The sequence below is a fragment of the Equus quagga genome, chromosome 3, assembly GCF_021613505.1.
Source record: "Equus quagga isolate Etosha38 chromosome 3, UCLA_HA_Equagga_1.0, whole genome shotgun sequence".
Taxonomy (NCBI): Eukaryota; Metazoa; Chordata; class Mammalia; order Perissodactyla; family Equidae; genus Equus; species Equus quagga.
Window position 1 is genome coordinate 147,198,472 of NC_060269.1, and position 19,289 is coordinate 147,217,760.

At 46.3% G+C, this 19,289-nt stretch overlaps 1 protein-coding gene across 4 annotated transcripts in view; it reads left to right on the plus strand.

Moving 5' to 3' along the window:
• The first annotated feature begins 626 nt into the window (after positions 1-626).
• HS3ST1 (heparan sulfate-glucosamine 3-sulfotransferase 1) overlaps positions 627-19,289 on the plus strand; it is a 29,687-nt gene continuing 11,024 nt past the window's right edge. The window contains exon 1 of one of the 4 annotated variants that reach the window (XM_046657444.1): positions 627-1,055. The gene's annotated coding sequence lies outside the window, so the exon portion shown is untranslated. Of the gene's footprint in view, positions 1,056-1,453; positions 1,794-1,882; positions 1,907-10,700; positions 11,134-19,289 lie in introns of those variants that run through there. The other 3 variants (XM_046657443.1, XM_046657446.1, XM_046657445.1) reach the window with 3 other exon arrangements.

Here is a 19,289-nt window from a genome sequence, read left to right on the forward strand (position 1 = left end):
GGGAAAAAAGCACTTCTTTTAAAGCTAATGTAAATTTAAATGCTAAGGTTTTTCAAAGTAGGGCTTTAAAGTGACTTTTTAAAATGTATATGTATATATATGTGTGTGTGTGTATATATATATATATTTTTTTTTTTTTTTTTTTTTTGCCTAAAATGGGCATGTCAACATTAGTCTGGCTCAAAGGAATAGCCAGTGTCATTAAAATACCTAAAAGCTTATTTTCCAATATAAGTCTTGGTCTTGGCCTCCCAGATGTCACTGTCTTTATCGGATAACCAGGAAATGCTGACCACTGCTTTACTTTCTAAAAGGGAAGCCGGTGACATTACGGGAGTAAAGGGCTCAATTTCCTATAGGAACCATTCCTTAGATGGGAGAGTATTTTTAAACTAAGCAAAGTTAATGGAGGATTTTTTAAGCTTAAAACGACAAATTGGAATTCTCCCAAATATTTACCTTCCAGTATTAAGGTATGGAAGCTCTACTGAAATTTCAGCTAAACTAAATTATTGTGATGTTCATTTAGCATTTTTCTTTTTCTTTTCTTTTCCTTTCTTTTTCTCTTTTTTCCTAACACACTTACTGACCTGCCTTTGAGAGCGACTTGTTTTGGCTCCGAAAAGCGGGTACGTAGGCAGCCAAGCTTCTCCAAGAAGATTCTAACCCCACTCCCTTCGAAATCTTAAATCTTAAGTTGAACTACTGGAGGATGCTGTTCGAGTTCTCACAGAAAACCTCCCAGCGACTGGAATCGGGAGAGGAGGCAGGGAGACCCTGCTTAATTTCAGAGCTGACGTTTGCAATTCTGGTGCACCAGCAAAAGCACAGCTGAATTCTCCGCGCTCTCCCGGTAAATCTGCATCCACTCCCGGACGAGAAACCGAAGAGAGAGGGCGTGTTCAATGGCGACACGGAGCGCCTGGGAGCCGGCTCCTCGCGCGGATCCCGGCTCAGGCTACCTTGCCGCCGGCGTCCCAGCCTAGCTGCGGTGCGAGCTCGAGAGGATGGCTCCCCCTGCTTCCTGGGCGGCGCAGGGAGCACGGACGCCTAAGGTGGGTCATCTGCCGGGAAAGGAACACGCGGGGGGCGAATGGGGGAGGGCGCCCGTGGGAGGGGCGCACGTCCCGGGGACTTTGCGGGGCTGGAGAGTTGAGGAAGAGGTGGGCTCCGGATTCGGTCCTACCGTTCCCTAGCAGGGGTGAGGGAATAGGCAGGACTTTCCAGGTTTGCAGCGACGGCAGAGTCATCCAACCCACAATCAGCCCCACCCTCCTGGTCGCCCTGGTCTCCTCCCCCTGGACTGAAACCCAAGGACTCGCGGTGCCAGGTAGGCGGGACCAACTCGTCCAATACCTGTCGATGAGAGCCGAGAGCCGGCCCCGCCACACTGAGCGCAGAGTGGCGAGCCAGGCACCGAGCGGGCCCGAGTTGGGGCAGCACCAGAGCGGGCCGGGCAGCAGTGGGCGCTCGCGATCCTCCTCTGCCCTACGCGGTCTCCCTCAGGGCCCGGCCTTCTCTGTCCCCTCCTCCTGCTCCTACTCCTCCTCCTGCTCCTCCCCTCCGCGGGATTGATCGCTGAGCCTCCCGCCTGCAAAGTCCCCGGCGCGCGGGTAGCCACGAGCCGCTGCCACTGCCGGGTCTCCGTGGGTGCCCGCGCCCTGCCTCGCCCGCCTGCCCCGGGGCGTCCCGAAGCTCGCTCCGCCGGCCGCCGGTGCTCGGCGGCGCAGCCCATGGCCAAGCCCGAGAGCAGACTTCAGGCGCCGGACCGGCTGGACCGCGGCGCGGCTCAGGTGAGTGCGATGCGCGTGGGGCAGGGGCCGCCAGGCTGGAGAGTGGCAATTCGAGGGGCCTTTGAGGTGCCCTGACCTGGCGTCCCGGACTTAGGACAAGCTCAGAGCCCAAGGTGAGTCGAGGCTGCAGCAAGTGGAGTAGATGTAGGAGGAACAAGGAAGAGGAGTCCCGGAATTTTCCCATCCTCTTAACCTCCTGCCTTGACCCCTCAGCTCTGCAAGTCCCGAGGGACTGGTTTTTTTCCGGGCAGGTGTCTGGGTTTCTGACACTTAGTGGATTGTATTTTTTTCCTTTCCCTAGCAGAGTCGGGAGGTTCACTCCTGTCCCCCGCTTCTCCCTAGGATTGTGCGGGGCAGTGGGAGAGCAGAGCGCAGCGGAGCCCGGGTACCCCTGGGGCTGGGAACTGGGGCGGGGATACAGTCAGCAAAAAGTCAGTCGACCGAGAGAGCGTCCAGAGTGGGGAAACCTTCATCTGGTTTGCCTTTGCATTCGCTTGGAGTGAAGAAGAGATGGGGCATCTCCCGAGGGGCGGGGATGCTCGGGAGGAGAGAGATTGAAGCGACAGACAGTAAGCAGCCTCTTTCTCCGAATGCCAATTATACACGGTCCTGATGCTTCACGTTACTTTTTACCTATTTTTTTTCTGCCTGTTTCTATTTCGAGCACCGTGGGTGGTGGTGGCGGATGAGGGTGAGGGGAGGCGGGGCGCCAACCCGCGGTAGGAGAGCGTAGCCCCCGGCTCAGAACCAGGGGCACACTCTCCGAGCCTGAAGTCTTCAGGTGCGCTCTCCGAACCAGGGGGCGCACCGCGCGCTGCTCCGCCTTCTGGCCCCAGCCTGTCCCGGGAGCCAGAGGACCGGCTTCGAGAGCCAGAGATGGAATGGAGAATGGGGCAGGCACAGGAGCTGGGATGCAGCGCGCGCGGTGTGGGGTGTGCTCGGCGTCGCGGCTCTTTGCCCGCGCTGGGCATCTTCCACTTCACCCCCTCGGCCGGGCGGGCGTCCGCGCTTCCTCGGACACCCAGGCCCCTCTCTCACGAGGGGGGTTGCTTCCCTCCTCCTGCGCCCTCCGCTTTACTGGACCAGTCGTATCCTTGCCTTGCCTTGCACGAGTCTCGCTCCTCCCCCTGCGTTATCCGCCGGCTATTTTTATCCATTAATTGTACCGAGATATTTTGGGGGGTATTCTGGGGAGGTGACTCCAAATCCACAGTCTTTGCGCTGCACTTCCAGACGCGGTGCCCTGCTAGTAGGGAGCAGCCACAAGGAAAGGCCAAGGGATCCTGGAGGGAGTGCGCCCGCTCCTCCTCTTGCTGCCAGAGCTCTCAAAACTAAGGCATCATTGGTTCGGCTGTGCCACCCGCCGCTCGCAGGCGCCGGTGCTTGGCAGGCTTCTGTGGCTGCAGCCGGTGCGCACTAAGCATCTTTTAGGTCCCATTCGTGCGTTCTTGCTTTGCGGCCAGGTCTCACCTTATTTTTTTGAGATGAAATTACAACTTACACTCAAGGGTTAATTCCAGGAATTCCATCTTTAAAAAAAAAAAAAAAAAAAAAAGGAAGAGGAGATAACCCAACTTCTGCCTCCTTGCATTTCTAAAGCCCATCCTTTGGCTTTCGGAATTATTATTCTTTCTTTCTGCTTTCTCAGGAAGGATTGGAATTGGGTGCAATTAGAATAAGCCTGACCCAGTGAAATTCCAGGAGATAAACACTTCAGCTGCAAATGCCCATGTTCCTCTTTGTATTTCCAGCGCTTAGATTTTTTTTTCCTCTCATAGGATTGCAGAAATAACATTGAAATGGACTATTGTGTTACATAAGGTTTTCTCCAGAGCTGAGCAGAAAAAGATCAGCTTCCAAAGGAGCCTTTCAGGGCTCCAGTGGGTCCCTCTAACTCAGCTGAGTTTGCTGGGGATCGACAACTTCGTGACTAAGCATTCTTAAGTCAAAGCAGTTGATGGCGACAGTCAGATCAATTGTGGATCCCTTAGTGACTCCACTAGAGCGGTGTTTTTGGGCTGCAGATCCAGGCTGAAACCGCCTGGTGTACAATGCACTGTAGCTTTATGATGGGAGATTTTTAGCTTGGGAATAGGGTGAGAAAGCGGTACCCTGAACTTGCAGATGGGATCAAGTAAAGTCCAGGGCTCTTAGCTTACTTGCTGGTGTGCCTCCTGTGAAGCCTCAAGTCCTCCACCCAGTAGATGTGCGGGAACCCTTTTCTTGGACTCCACAATACAGTTGGGGCTTGTGCTTTTGTTGTCAAAAGAAGAAATTTCCCTACTGGAAAAGCCCTGAGAGCTCTTTGAAGGGAAAAGCAAAGCAGAAGCTTTTATCTTGAATTAAAATTTGATAGTGACCGGAAAGGGACCAGGCATATGGACTGGCTGGTATAAAATTGCTTGATTGGCGCATACTGCCTTTCCCAGACCAGGAAATCTACTCAGAGTGGCACATACCAAGCGTGAGTACTGAGTCATATTAGCGCTCTTAAGGCTAGAGTTTAGAGAGAGGGCCAGTAAAATGTATTGATGTCCTGATGGAGCTGAGCCTGTATCCAAGGCCAGGGCCTGCCTCTAAGCCAGGATTCTTGTGTGAGAGAGAGTCTTGGAGGAGTGAAGGCAACGCTGGAGAGTAGCAACTTTCTAGCTGCTTTGCAGGAAATGCAGTAACTTTCCAGCTATTGCACAAAGCAGTAACTTTCCAGCTGATATTGGAAAAGAACTGGATTGTTCCCTGTCACTTTGGTATAAGTATCTTCCTTCAGTTCCACTAATGATCCAGTGCTTGCTAGCAGGGCCGCCCTTTTCCAATGAGGGTAACGGCAAGGGTGCTAGCTGGATTTGGAGCCAGCTTCTTGTCCCAGGACCCTAAGCAAGTTATGTTTCCCTCTCTGAGCCTCAGATTCTTCCTCGGCAAAATAGAGATTGAAAGATTATTCTAAGAAAGTGAGAAAATGTATGTGCAGAGCATTTTGGCAATTCTGAAACACTAGTGAAAAATGTACAGGATTACTTAACTCGCTTTTCCAGCAGATTTTGTTTGGTCTATTTTAATGTTAGCATTATTTCAGTTTGTGTATGTCTGTGTGAATTACAAATGCTAAACATTAAATGAGGGAGAGGATTTTGTATAATGGGCCAGTGTCTCTTTGTGCTCACCACACCTGAAATCCACCATCACCAGGGCCTCACTGCTTCTCAAAACCAATCCTTTCTTGTTTTCAGGATCAGAGTTAAATTTTTTTAGAGTTTTTTTTTTTCTTTCTTTTTAGCTTAATGTATTTCATATGTCTTAGGAAAATATATGTTTGGAGGAACAGCCCTGAGACTGACTAATCAAAAAAAGGAGGAAAGTTGCAGAAGAGTGTATCAGTTGGGAAAAAGTGATACACGATCAGTTTCCGGAGATGACCTGGGTCTGCCTTGTCTAAATCTGTCATTAGCATAAAGCACTGGCTCTCTATTGCATTTTTGGTGTTTAAAATTTGTCCCCAGGACCTAGCTAGGTGCTTGGCACTTAGTAGATGCTCGATAAGTATTTTTGAAATAAGTGAATGAATGATTGAACTGAATCTTCACAGCAACTCTCTGCTGTGCACAGGCAGATGGCATCATTTCTATTTTAGAAATTTGGAATCTGCAGATCAGAAAAGTTAATTAATTTTCTGAAGGTACAAAGGATTCCAGATTGGAGTTCAGGTCTGTCTGTTCTCATTCCACTCCACTGCACTACTTATGTTGCCACCTCCCTTCCATCGCCACTTAAAATCCTCCTAACCCATAGTGCCCTTTTGCATTTTGGAGGTGCCCAGCAACCGAACAGCCTTCTTACTCCAGGGTCACAACTCTCCCTTCATGGAGGGACTTTTCAGTGGGAGCTGCGGCTCTTTCTCCCTGGTCCATATCTCCAGGCCCTGAAATAGGGCTGAGTTGCCTGATCCCATCTGGGACCTGGAATCTTGAGGGACTAACTAAAGTACTCGAAGACAGTTGAGTGTTTATTTGCCACCATGGATCGTGAATCAAGTAGCGTCAGCAGCAGCATCCATATCCCAGGATGTCCCAGGGGTGCCGGTCCCGTGGCATGATCCTGACGTGTTTCCTGGTGCCCAGGGTCACTTCGTTCTTTCTCATTTTCCAAGGCTGGCTTTTCAGCTTCTCATCAATTCCTAGAGGTAACCCATAGTCTTCAAGAGAATTCCCTTTCTCTCTGAGTTAGCTATAACTGTAAGCAGCTGATGCACAGCCTCTCATGATTTGTCTTCAGGCCCGTCCCCCGGCAGGAAGCATTCTCAGCTTCTACTGCCCACAGGGAATTAAGCTCATAGGTTTTTCAGCCCATTAGAATAATATTTACTGGGCCATAGTTTGTCAATAGTTATGTGGAAGCATGAGAGTTCTGGAAAAATGAATACATTATTCTTCCAAGGAATCGCCCGAACATAACGGAAATAGATCCCAGTGGGCATCTTTCCTTTAACTTTTTTTTTCCTTCATATTGTGTGCTTTTTGGTAGCTTTCCAGCAGGGGTCGCACACTCAAATGCCTTCGGAGGCCAGGCAAGTAACAGCCTGAGTGAAGCAGGCCTCTGGGCCTGGGTAAGGGGGGGCCCTATAGCTCAGCCCCAACACAGGAGTTGACAGTGGGACACAGGGCCAGTCTTGCCACATCTGTGTGTGTCTGTGTGTGTGTGTTTAAAGATAGGCTGTAAGTTCGCAAATTTATGTAGAATCTGCTGACATTTAAGTACCAGCAGCTAATTCAATATTTTTGAATAACACCATGTGGGCCCAGCAAAACAGCTCTGTACATAGGCCTCATCATAGCGTTCCCATAGGCCTCTGATTCATGGCCTCCATCCAGCTTCTGGGGATAGAAAAGAAATTGATTGGAATGTGGGATTCAGTGGAATCAGTTACCCAGCATATGGAGACCAGGCTGTATCAGGAGTGTAGTGTAGACAGAATTCCAGTGAGTTAACCTTCACATTTATGGAAGTTTGTTGTGGTATTCCTTCTCCCTGTCCTAGTGCGCAGGCAGAATGATCACATTTATTCCTTCAACACGTTTATTGAGTTCCGACCACGTATGGAGCGTTGCTCTACTTACTGGTGACACAGTCGAGAATAAAACAGATGGAAACCCTTGTTCTTGCACTTCTTCTGGTGGAGGACATGGATAAAGGCAAGAGAAATAAGTAAGATCTCTCTTATGTGAGACGGTGATGTGCTAAGGATAAAAATAAGTCAAAGGAAGGCCATAGGAAATGTCAGGGGGGCCAGGAAGCTTGAAGTTCAGTCTTTGCTTCAACATAACCCAAGTTCTACTGTCTGATGTAAAAGATTTTGGGGTGTGGGAGTTTGGACCATGGATTTTATTCTGGGACTTGGTATGTGGGTAAAACCCTGGTAACAGACTATACTCTTTGTTTTAATGAAATCCACTATTGAGCATATTTATTGGGCATCCACCATGTGCCAGGCACTGGATTAGGTGCTAGACTACATGAATGAACAACACCAATCCAGGGCCAGTATCCTCAAGGAAATTGTAGACCAGCGTGGAAGACATTAATAAATGATCGCAAGAGAATAGATAACCGAGCTGAGTGAGGAGTATGGGAAGGGTGTCTTTGCTAGTGAGTTTTGATGCTCAGAACTGACATTCGCCACCTTTTTAATCAAGTCTCTGGTGTGTGCCAAGAACAGTTTTGGTATGTGCTTCTCACCCTAGCTGAAGCCTGAACCCCAGCATCAGTGAAGATTTTTTGAAGCTTTAATTCTTTTCTCTGGCAATGGCATTTTGTATTATTACAAAATTTCATTTTGTATCACAAAAATGAAGTATGTTAAAAATCTGTTCTCAGTGTGAGATGTCCTCGTGCCCTTTGAAACTCTGATGCACCCTCTCCCGAATCTGCCCCAGGCTTTGATATTGATTGACTGCTGTTGCTGGGATAGTTGTGGAGAAGATACAAGATAGTTCCTGTTCTTTTTTTTTTTTCTGCTTTTTCTCCCTAGGTCCCCCCAGTACATAGTTGTATATTTTAGTTGTGGGTCCTTCTAGTTGTGTTATGGATAGTTCCTATTCTTGACAAAGTTATAGCTTAGTATGGCAGGCAGATACATTAGTGAGTTTTTGCATAAAAGGTGATGATACGTAGTGTTGAGGCCTCTGCCTGTTTCATTAGACATGCCTTTCCTGGGAACACTTCTGCCACCACCCTGTTTCTTTCTTTCATTGCGATATTCTCTTCCATAGCGTGATTTCATAGCAATGATGTTTATCTGCAGTCATCTTGTTACTTCATTGGCTTACTTGCTGACTAGTTCTCTTGCCCATGAGAATATGTGCTTCCTGAGAGCTGGCATCTGGAGGTGGATGTGTGTTTTTCCCACCAGTTTCTAGAACGGTATGTGTGGTTCCAAGCAGTTGCTGAGAAAAGAAACAAGAGGCAACATTTCTGTCTGGGGGTATTAGAGAGGGCTTCATGGGGGAAGAAATATTTAAGGAAAGAGAGAGACATGGAGAGAAAAGCCAAAGAAGAACAGTAAGACAGAGTCAACATTTGTACAGCCCCCGGGCCCTCCTGGAGAACTCATTTGTCCATTTTAGAGATTCCCAGTGTGGTGAGCCCAGGTGAGTAACTGGCATGTTAACACAGATGCTTCTCTGAATACATCCTGGTCGTGGAAAAGCCCTCTGGCATGAAAAGAATGAAAATGATTAAAAAAGAATGAAAAAAAAGAGAAAAGAATGAAAATTATAATTTCTTAATTTCATGTAGCATGATAGTACCCACTGTCTCCTTTTTCTCCTGTACCCAGTCCTTCAAGGGAGAGAGGGAGCTCTTAGCATCTTCATTCTATTCTTAAGGAAATTGAGGTCTGGAAGTGAAGCAATTTTTTTTAGAGCCTCGGAAAGAAGGCTGCAGACCCTGGGTCCATGGCCACAGTTCCCCACCTGCAGTGCGCAGACGGCTCAAGGTGGAGACTTGCTAAATCCCTGGAGGACCGAGTGACCCACATCTTCTATAGGCGAAGAAATATATTTAGATTTAAAACATTCATGTCTCTTTTTATTCATCGAGAACTTCCATTTCAGCACTTTCCAAGATGCATTTCGTGTCTTGTTGAATTTCCTCTAGAATTCCTGCAGATTAGGTACTTGTACGCCCTGCGGTAGGTTGTTTTATGTAAATGTCTTCACTTTTTCGTTTAGGAGAGTAAATCAGAGTCCTGTATCAGCAGTTAAAATACAGTGGGAGAAAGGTGATTTCAGATGCAGCCGAAATGACAAGGCCTGCTCGCCTGCTCGCCTGGCTGTGCTCAGAAAAATAAACGCTTGAGTGGCAAGGAGTGAGCCGGCTGGGCGCCTCCTGTGGAAAACTTGCTTGCACTTTATTTAAATTACCTCTTAAACCAGATTTTTCCCAGCTTCCTGGGTGGGAAGGAGGGAGAGGATGTCAGTTACAGATTTCTGGAATGAGAGTTTGGAGTTATTCTTGTACTGGAAAGAGCATGGCTTTTGAAGTCACATCTGTTTGAATTTCTGATCTCTTCCTTACTGATGGTATCATCCCGAGAAATAGACAGTTTTTCTGGGCCTCAGTTTTTTCAACATTCTAATGAGGATTAAAGGAGCTTGCCAATATAAAATTCCCAGCATAATGCTCAGGAAACCTTCTATTCTTCTTGTGTAGAGTTGCCAGATTTAACAAATAAAAATACAGTACACTCAGTTAAATTTGAATTTCAGATAAACCACATGTAATGTTTTAGTATAAGTATACCAGAGATACTAAACATTAAGAAGTTATTCATTGTTTTTCTAAAATTTAAATTTAACTGGAAGTCGTACATTTTATTAAACATCCCTATTCTTGCAGTGACGGTTCTGAGCGATTACTTTGGTGAACGTTCTAGAACTCTAGAACCTTAGAAAGTAAAGGGGAGAGTCTAGCCATCCTGAAGGTGAGATGACTTAGCCAGGATATGGTCCAAGGAGAAAAGGAAGGATTATATTCCCTGGCGAGCTAAGCAACAGATCAAACCAAGGCAAGCTCATTTGTTTGCTAAAAGAAGCAAAAGAATTACGGCCCCGACCAGATCTCTCAGTGTGTTTACAAGTGAGCCAGATTCCCTCCCGTGTCGTGAATCCATGCACCAGATTATTCCCAACACCCTTTGCGAAGAAGGTGCTTCAATCCCCTTGAGGCCCCCAGGGTAGGGTTCAGTCCACTGACGCAGCACCTTATTCAACACAAATATTGCTCTGAGCTCGTTACCGTAGGGCCGGAATTAGAAAGACGAGGCACACACAAGGGCTCCACTGAGTGCACTGAAGGAATACTTTGTGCTTTGAAAACTCACACCTGCAATTGCTTCCTCATCGGCTGAATCCAAAGCTAATAAACCGGTGAGAGGCCCTTTCACAATCGCGCCTCCCGAGGAGATGACCTCAGGTTATAAATTGAGCACCCGAGATCCCCACTAAGACGCTGGAGTATGTTGTTCTGAGGATGGCTGTGAAAGTGTTGTGTTTCCATTTCAGGTAATAACCTGATGGGGAGCTAAATTAACAAGACTTTCTTGGGTGTGGACTTTCCAAAGCAGAGTAGTTTTATGCTTTTTTCAATGATGACATTTTGCTCATGCTGAAATAATCAGTTTCTGTTGCATGTCATGCTACTAACTCCTCCTTTAACCTGATCTGCTTACTAGTAGCGTGTTTATATGGAATATGGACCAGAAAGAAGGGAAACGACATAATGGTTAGCCCCTGGTCTTACCCAGCCAGAGGGATCTAGTTAGAATCCACTTTGCTACTTCTCAGCCATGAGGTAGGAGTTGAGTTACTGCGTGTCTCTAAGCCTCAGTCTCTGCCTCTGTTAAATGGGCATAATTAAAATTCTAGCAGAGGATTGCTTAGTGCACATTAAACCAAGTAAGTTATGTTCAGCATTTACACAGTGCGTGGCTCATAGTCAGCATGAAAAAAAAAAAAGTTGCTGTTAATAAGATGTCAAAGGAAAGCACTGTAGGCCTCTAGATTGCAAGCTCAGTGTCGTGTCAGAGGCCATGGACTGAATCTCATGCATCGTATTCATAGGGGAGTGTCTGAGTCTTTTGCCGTTTGTTTCTTTAGTCTTAATTTATATAATTCAAACAAACTTTATCATTTCATTTTCTGCGCCAACAGATAAGAAGCAGCAGTGTAGAAAAGTAATGGAAGGAGCTGTTCGGGGAAGACACAAAGTACAGAAAGAGAAAGGGAAGGAGGGAGCAGGAGAAGCGACGAGAACGAAGAATACAGGACAGGACAACTGTTAAATGCAGGTAGAAGGACTCCAAGAACATGAAAGTCCACTGACGCTGTGTACGGGACAGTGCTCAGGAGTCCTTGATTAAATCCCGATGCAGACATTTGAGTAAATGCCACCCCTATTCCCATTCCCAAGGCTCCTCAGGACCCCAGCTTAATGCCCATGACCTTGAGGGAAGGACACCAAAACTGTAATGGTGAAACTGGAAAGAGCATGGAACGAGATATAACCAGTGAAGCTTGGGCTTTCTCCCTGTTCTATGACAGCATGAAATCACATAAAAACTGAAGACAAGGGAACTGAGTGCCATCTTGTGGAGGGACCGGCCACAGTGCCCCTCCTGCTCCTCCTCTTCCTGTGAGGGGTTTGTTTCTTTTGGTTTGGTTTTAAATTCCCATTCATTAAGCGTCGGCTGTTATAAAAGAGAGTTTCAGCTGGCTCGATGCCTTCTGCCCAGATGCCTCCCTGTGAGGTGGGCACCGCGCTCCTGTCTCTCTGAGCCCTGACTACACACATGTCACAGGAACTGAGCATTCCCAGGGGATGGGTCCCTCCTCCTCAATCTTTCTGCAAGGTGGAAGCATCCTTGAGGCCAGAGCATTTTGGAGTTCACGGTGACTCTGGGCACAAGAGAATGCCCCCTGCTCCAGAAGGGAGTGTATTATTTGAGATATTTGACATTGGGGAAATGATTTTATTTTCCCAAACCTTGGTTACCTTATCTGTTAAATAGAATTATATTTCCTCATGGACATTTGCTGTGAGAATAACATTTCATAACGTACATAAAACACCCATTCGAGAGCCTGGTACTAAGTGTTTATAATGCTGCACTTAGTACTAATCATTTGCTTTTCTCGCTGGTAAGCCTGGTTTTGTTTGGAAAGTAGATCAAGAATGTCACTGAGGATTAGCTGTGTATCACCTTCCAATCTGCCTCCTCCTTCTGGCCTATCCCACTCCAGGTGGTGAGAGGGCCGTGGTGTCCCCGGGCAACCTCTCTCATCACTCTGCTCTGTCATAGGAAGACAGCAAGGTTGAGGAGCTCTCTTTTAATCAGGGGAGGAAATCCCTCTCAAAAGCCTACAGGAGAGTCCCCCATAGGTCCCATTAGCCAAAAAGTTGGTCACCTGCCCACAGCCCAAAATTACAGAAGAGGAAACTGAGGCACACAGACATTTGAAACAGTGGAAGAGGACAATTAATCGACTACAGTAACCTTGAATTGATCCCTCTTGCCTTTGAGCAACTATTACACTCGTGTTTGTATATTGTAATTGGCAATTGATCCTGCTCAGCTTCATAACATCTCTTTCAGTGCTGTCTTCAGCTGAAATACAAATCTTGTAGTCTTCTGGTTTCACTTTTTTTTTTTTTAACTCCCAGCTCCCCAAATTTTACGACCATTTGCAATCTGCTATATTTCTCTGTGTTGATCTCTCCAGCCCTGACCTGAGCAATCTTTGCAAAACAGAGATATAATCAGGTCCCTGCCCTGTCCCCTGATGCAGAATGTCCCATGGATCCCCATTGTTTACAGCGTTAACGTTTGGGACTCCAAACACTGTTAAGTGCAGGAGTTTTTAGCTCAAGAAGAGATCTGGGCCCAGCCACAGCGCTCCATCGCAGTATTCTCTTGGGCAAGTTAGTAATTTCTCTAAACCTCAGGTATTATTCATGATTTCTAGTTACATATTTTTTTCATACACTTATTTATTTAATGTTTAATCTGTTCCAGTAGATGAAATTGTAGGAAGATGAGGATGTTGTCTAGAGCACCCAACCTGGATCGAACCTGAACCGGTGCCTGGCAGATAGTTGGCTCCCAAGAAATAATTGAATGAAAAAACTAAGGACCCCAATACCTCTGTTTCATAGAGTTGTCAGGATTAAATGCGGTGATGCATGTAAAGCACTTAATGCACAGAGTGGGTGCTCCAAAGCTAGCTCTTTTGCTATTTTGTTTTTTATAATAAAAATCTTGATGAGATTCGAGTCCTACAGCATGGCATTCACATCCTAATCTTTCAAGCCTCATTCCTCCCCATTCTCTATTCTATACACAAGCTTCATACTCCAACCACAGGACTGCCGCCCCTGGTTCCCCCAGATAAACCAGGAATGTGGATGTTTCCACCCTTTGCACGTGCTGTTCCCTCTACCTTGAATCCCTGCCACCCTCTCTGCTTTCTTACCAGGTTCAGACTGTATTATCCTTTTGGGTCTGTTTTGGATGCTCTCCGGGTCCACCTCCTCCCCATTCCATAATAAATCATTATATGGGTGGTAGCACTGTGGATCTGTCTCTTCTGGACACATAACAGAGCTGTACTTTCCTTCCTGTTTGAAGATCCACGGCGTGGCCCTGTGACTCTCTATGGGCAGTGAAAGTGGGGGAAGTGACATGTGTCACATCTGGCCTCGAGCCTCAAGAGCCAGCTCATGCCTTATGAGTCTTCTCTTCCCCGCTGGCATCATGACCTGCACTATTCAAGTCAGCAGGGATTCTGTTTTTCTGGGACTCTGAGGGACTTGAGGGAGCGGGGTCCTGCCACCCACCCATGTGGGACAAGCAGCCAAAGGGAGGGGCCACTGAGATGACTGTGTTTATCTCAGCTTGCCCTAGCGTGGCCTGAGTGAGGCAGGCTTGTTCATTTCTCCTGGAGCTCCTTCTCGTTCAGGTGATATTGTTAGAATTGCGTGTTGGCTTGGCTGCATCCCTCAGGAAGCAGCTCCCGGGAGAGCAGGACAAACCGCTGCTCCTCAAGCTTCTCAGCCCCTCGTGTCCGGTCTGGGATGTAATGCACAATTGCCGAATGAAACGTGGATTTGTGTGGTGAGAAGCGGGGGAAGGCCCTCAGGTCATGAGATATGGGAAGTGAAAGTGCCATTATTATAAAAAGAAATATCAGTCTTTGAGAGAAGGAGGATGTCGTAGCTCAGATTGCTTGAGCTCAGATGGGCAGCTGTCCTTTGTCACCCCGAAAAGGAGTGAAGACCTGAGAAAATGTTCCTGGGTAGAATCAGTGCCACCTGGAGCTCTGTCCTTTCCCGAACTCTCTCATCGCAGCCATATGCACATCGGCCTTTCCCCGGCCATGTGGGCCCCTGTTCCAGGGCCATCTTTACACTCTTAGTCTTGACGGTGGTGCCTGCCTTTTCCTGCTTCTGATCCCCCACCACTGTCCCTTCACTGCACACATTCCAGCAGAAGCAGCAGAAGGGCTCTGGGTGGCATCGGGCCATTTGTTAGGATTCTAGTGACATAGGCCACCGGCCCTGCTGCCTTAAACAATCCCATGTGTTGAGAATTGCTTCACCTGCTGCCTTTTCTTGCTTGAGTGGTTCTTTATGGTCCTCTGCTAAGGATGGCACAAAGGCTAATTATCTCAATAGTTGTCCTTTAAAAACATTAGATTAAGAGCCACAGTATGCTTTTCATTCTGCTTTTTTCTTTGTCATCTGTCTCTCTCTGCATAGCTCTCAGTGCTTGAAATTTTCTGCAGAGTGCTTTTTTCTTACTTGTCAATCTTTGGAATGTTGTGATTTCTTTCTTTATATATGACAGTTATTTAAGCAGACTAGTTGTTAGAAAATCTAAATCATTGCTATTATTCTTCCTTTCTTCTTTTCTTCGAGCTAGTATTATCAAGCTACTATTGATGAGCGAATATTATTGAGCTTTATTGAGGGTCTACCCTGTGTCAGGTGGGCGAGGGCTTTTTTCTGTCATATCTCATCTAATTTTTATAGCTACTCAACACCGTGGGAAGCAGTCCCTTTCTTCAGTTGGGGAAACTGAGGCCCAGAGGGGAAGGTGCTTTTCCATGGGCAAAATACTAAGCCAGGATTTAAACCCTGGTCCATCCGAACTCACTTGCTTTGATCTTCCCACAGCATTCCATTTATTTCTGTATTCTCCTGCTTATATACTTTAGCCCAGACATGAGTTAAAAGCATTGAACTTGGTTTTTGTCCTCCCCAGACCTGTGAATGATACTCAGGTATTTTTCCATGAAATGTGTCCCAAACTTCCTCTTCCTGGCCTCCTTTAAGTTGCTAAGATAGTGTCTATCCCATAGCCTCCTTCATCTCATTGGGCTGGAAGTATGTGTTTCTATATCCACCTTTCTCCTTCCACAGTGGGCTCTTTGGGAGTTACCGGGGAACCGGGACAATGTGTCCCTGGACAGTGCCTGGGAGAAGGGCTGCAGTCAGGAAGCCGGCTATCTGTGTCCTGAGCAAATGACACATTCTCCCGGGCAGTGTCTGAGGGGAGAAGGAGGGTAATTGTAAGAAGAAATCTTAAAATCCAATTTAGTGACTCACAGTATTGAACATCTTTCTCCCTATGACTCTAAGCATTTGAAGAAAAATTATGCAAACCTAAACCAGAAATCTCAGCACAATCTTCAAAGTCTCATTTAATTTGAACCATCCTTCTTTGGCCAAACGTACTGTTAGCTTTCAGTTTGGTACCAGTCTGGAGTACACAGCCCGGCCTGCATGTTCGTACCAGCTGGCAGGAAGTGAAGGTGGCTGTCAAAGGAGGAGAGCAGTGGGGCCACAGTCACGTTTTATTTTTTGACACCTCTGGAAACTCATCATCACGGAAGCAGCTTATGGGCTGAAAATTTCCGGACCTCAAGGCATGTGTTAGCTTCATGAATGCATTCATGACCTTAAGAGGGTGGGAGAGTAGCAGGAAGTCTTGAAAACTTAGTTCATCGTCAGAGCCATCACACTTGTGCGCACACACGCACGTACCCACAAACACACATCGGATGTGACAGGTACCTTTCGGGAGGAGTTGGAATAGAGTCACACAAGTGAACCTTCTAAGGTCCCGTCGAGCCCAGCTGACTCCACAGAAGAAGGAACAACGTAGAGAGTCACATGCAGACCTGTTTGTCCTTCCCCTCTCCCCCAATGCCTTTGCCTTTTCCTTCCTGTTCACTAAGAGTTGGAGGAAGAAATATAGTTATTAGAACATGATAACTCATTCCTGTACCATTTTTCTTCTTTGATTTTGAAACACAAAACAATTTCTATATGTAGCTCTGTTATAATTCTTATGTCACCACACATTAATATGACGAAATGGCTTTACATGTGATGTATGTGTCTCCATCATTCCCTTGTCTGGGCATCTTCCTGCCCTGCGGCCTGTCCTTAGCCCCCTCACAGCCCTAACTCAGTGCAATCACCACATTTTTTGTGCCACTTCCCCTCCATTTGCCCCGCATACCCTACCCCGCTTCACGTGCCTGAGGTCTTTAAGGGAAGGGGCACGATACCAACTTTGTCTCCAGTTCCCCAGGGCCTGGTACACAGGAAGTCTATTTAGGTCTGGGCTCTGAATTGTGGGTGCACGGGGCAGGCTGATAATTGGGTTTTCTCACATCTAATATTCTTCAAAGGTTGCTTCTTCATTCTTTAGAGAGGCTGAGTGTTATCTGCAGTAAGAACCAAGAAGCTGGTCCTCTGTGACAGTTTGAAACCCTCCTCTGTTGTTCTGAGCAATTCCACTCACTCCTCAACCTACATACCTCATGTAGGCAAGCAAAACTCCTAGAGTAAACTGCTTCCATCCAGCCTAGAAGGTCAGTAAGCTGACTCTTTGGATTGGTTGAAGGGAAATCTTGTCCCACCACATGCACCCCCTCTCCTCCCACCCCGGCCTGAAGGGCTCCTTCTAATCATGTATTTTATTGTCAAGGAGAAACTTTTTAAATAATGCTATTTTCTTCAGCTTGTTTTGTTCCAGTGATGGCTAAGCATCTTTTATAGATCGTTCACTGATCAAGCTGATCCACCTCTTAATCAGGTCCTAATTCGATTAATATTCATTGAATGAATGCTGAGTACGATCTGAATAGAACCAGAACAGCAAGTGCAGCTGCGGAGGCCCCTCACAGGGAGCAGTCTCTCCTATTAGAAGCTGTATTATTTCCCCTTATCCAAAAGACCTCAGCCGTGCCGAAATTCAATATATGTCGCTACCTTTAACCCATGAAACGTTAGACTGATGCTGGCACAAGTGGCAAAACTTTATGATTTACTTGTGACAGTAATTATTTTGTTGGAAATATTGGATAATAGTATCTTGCTACGACTGACACCAGTTTCTTAATTTTCTAAAGCCTTCACATTTGAGATAGATGTAAAGGGAAGATGATCTTAGAATTTATGACCCAGTTGGTTCTTTTTGTAAATAAGGCTTAGAGTATTTCCGCTTCTTGGCGAAAGTCACGCAGAAGTCAAGGCAGACTTGGACTAGACCCCAGCTCCCGATTCACAGCTCAGCACCTCTTGTGCTTTGCTCTTTAAAGCAAGGACGACTTTATGGAGACGCATTGTGTGTGCCTGAAATTGTCTGTGTTAGTGATATTGATTACCTGAATAGGACCTTTATCAGCTACAACGATGGAAGATGGAGATCTGGGAGTGACGATGAGGACATTGGTGAGGGTTTTCTATACGCCGGGTCCTCTTCTTAGCACTTCATGTAGTCCTATCTCTTTAATCCTTGTGACAATCCTACGAAACTGGTACTGTTACCATCCCTACATTTCAGGTGAGAAAACCAGGCACACAGAGCTCACGTGACTTGCTTTTGGTCACCCAGAGGAAGTAAGGGGTGGAGCCGGGATTCAAACTCACATTCTCAACCACCAGCCTCCCCTCTCTGAGCTCTTATAATTCATCTCGAGGATTCCTGAATGTCTCTCACTGATTCCAGCTTGTTTCAAATATGTTCTTTAAGAAATAATACATAAATTATATTTCAAAAGTATGAAATATAAATCATTTTGCATCAGCATTCAGAAAGAATGATCAGGCTGGTGATGATTTAATTTATCATATAGTATTATATTTAATCTGAAGATATTGAAATTATAACAAGAGATCACAGAGAAGGTGGTGTTGAGCGTAAGATGTAGGTGTTGTCCTTCTAGATAGATTAAATGGCATTTAAAGATTTCGAGAGGAATGAGATAATAGGCAGATATTCCCTGTTGAAAGTAAATTCATCATAGATAAATTAATCAGGGGCAAATGAAATGCTAATTCATTTTGTAGAATTTGAAGCTTAAGAATATAAAAGGATACTCAACCTGAATAGCATTTTTAAATTTTTTCAGGTGAGGGACCAATAGAAATCACAGTTGTGCTCATGTGTGTGGGGTGGAGGAAAGAACCAGGCGCTCTTGCTTTATTCAGTGCTATCAGATGAACAGCAACAATTTAATTCAGCAAAGGAAAAAATATGGGCAATATAAAATGAAAACCAGCACTGGTGCTGTGCTTTCATCGCTGCCGTGCCTGTTTCCCCCACAGCTGCTTGCAGGCAGGGATGTCTTAGTCATTGCTCCACCCCGGTGCCTTTCACGGTGCGTGTCAATACTAAATGCTCACTTAAATGTCTGTTTTTAAATGATCGTATTAAACCAAGGACATGCAGATCCAAAAGGAAGGAGAAAAACAAGCTTTGGGCCAAACCTGAGCAGAAGTTTCCAAGATTTTCTATTAACGTGCCCCAAGTTGGAGCCTGTAAGTGGCATTGCTGGGATCCAAGCTCAGGGCTTCATGCTTCATTCTATTGTCAGGGTCTTTTCCCTCTGCCACATTTCTAATTGCCAGAGGCTGAAGCCTCTCAAGTTCTGACCCTGCTGGTTCCTCCAGCCTCGGATCTGTCTCTATATCCCTGGGCCCTCTTCCTCTACTTAAGAGGACAGTAATCCCATCATGCATCCCACCCTCAGGACCATGACTGAGTCAAAATCTAACCACATCCCAAAGGCTCCACCTCCAAACGCCATCACACTGGAGATTAGGGCTTTGTTGGATGAATCTGGGGGACACACACATTCAGTCCATGCACTCTGCCTCAAGAAATGAGTCAAATCTTCCCTCTACCTTTGCCCGCCCAGAGGAAGAATTTACTTTAGTTTGTACATATTTATTTTCAGCTACAAAGTATTCTAACATTCCCTGCACTAACACGAAGGAAGCGCAGATTTCCATGTGTTTGGGGTTCACTGCAGTGGAAATCAGATGTTGATTTCTGATTCATTTCAGCCCCTGCATGCTTGACCTTGGGGTTCCTGTTCTCTGCCTACCTCAGTTTCCCCTTCTGCAGGGATAACAACAGGACAAAATGATGGC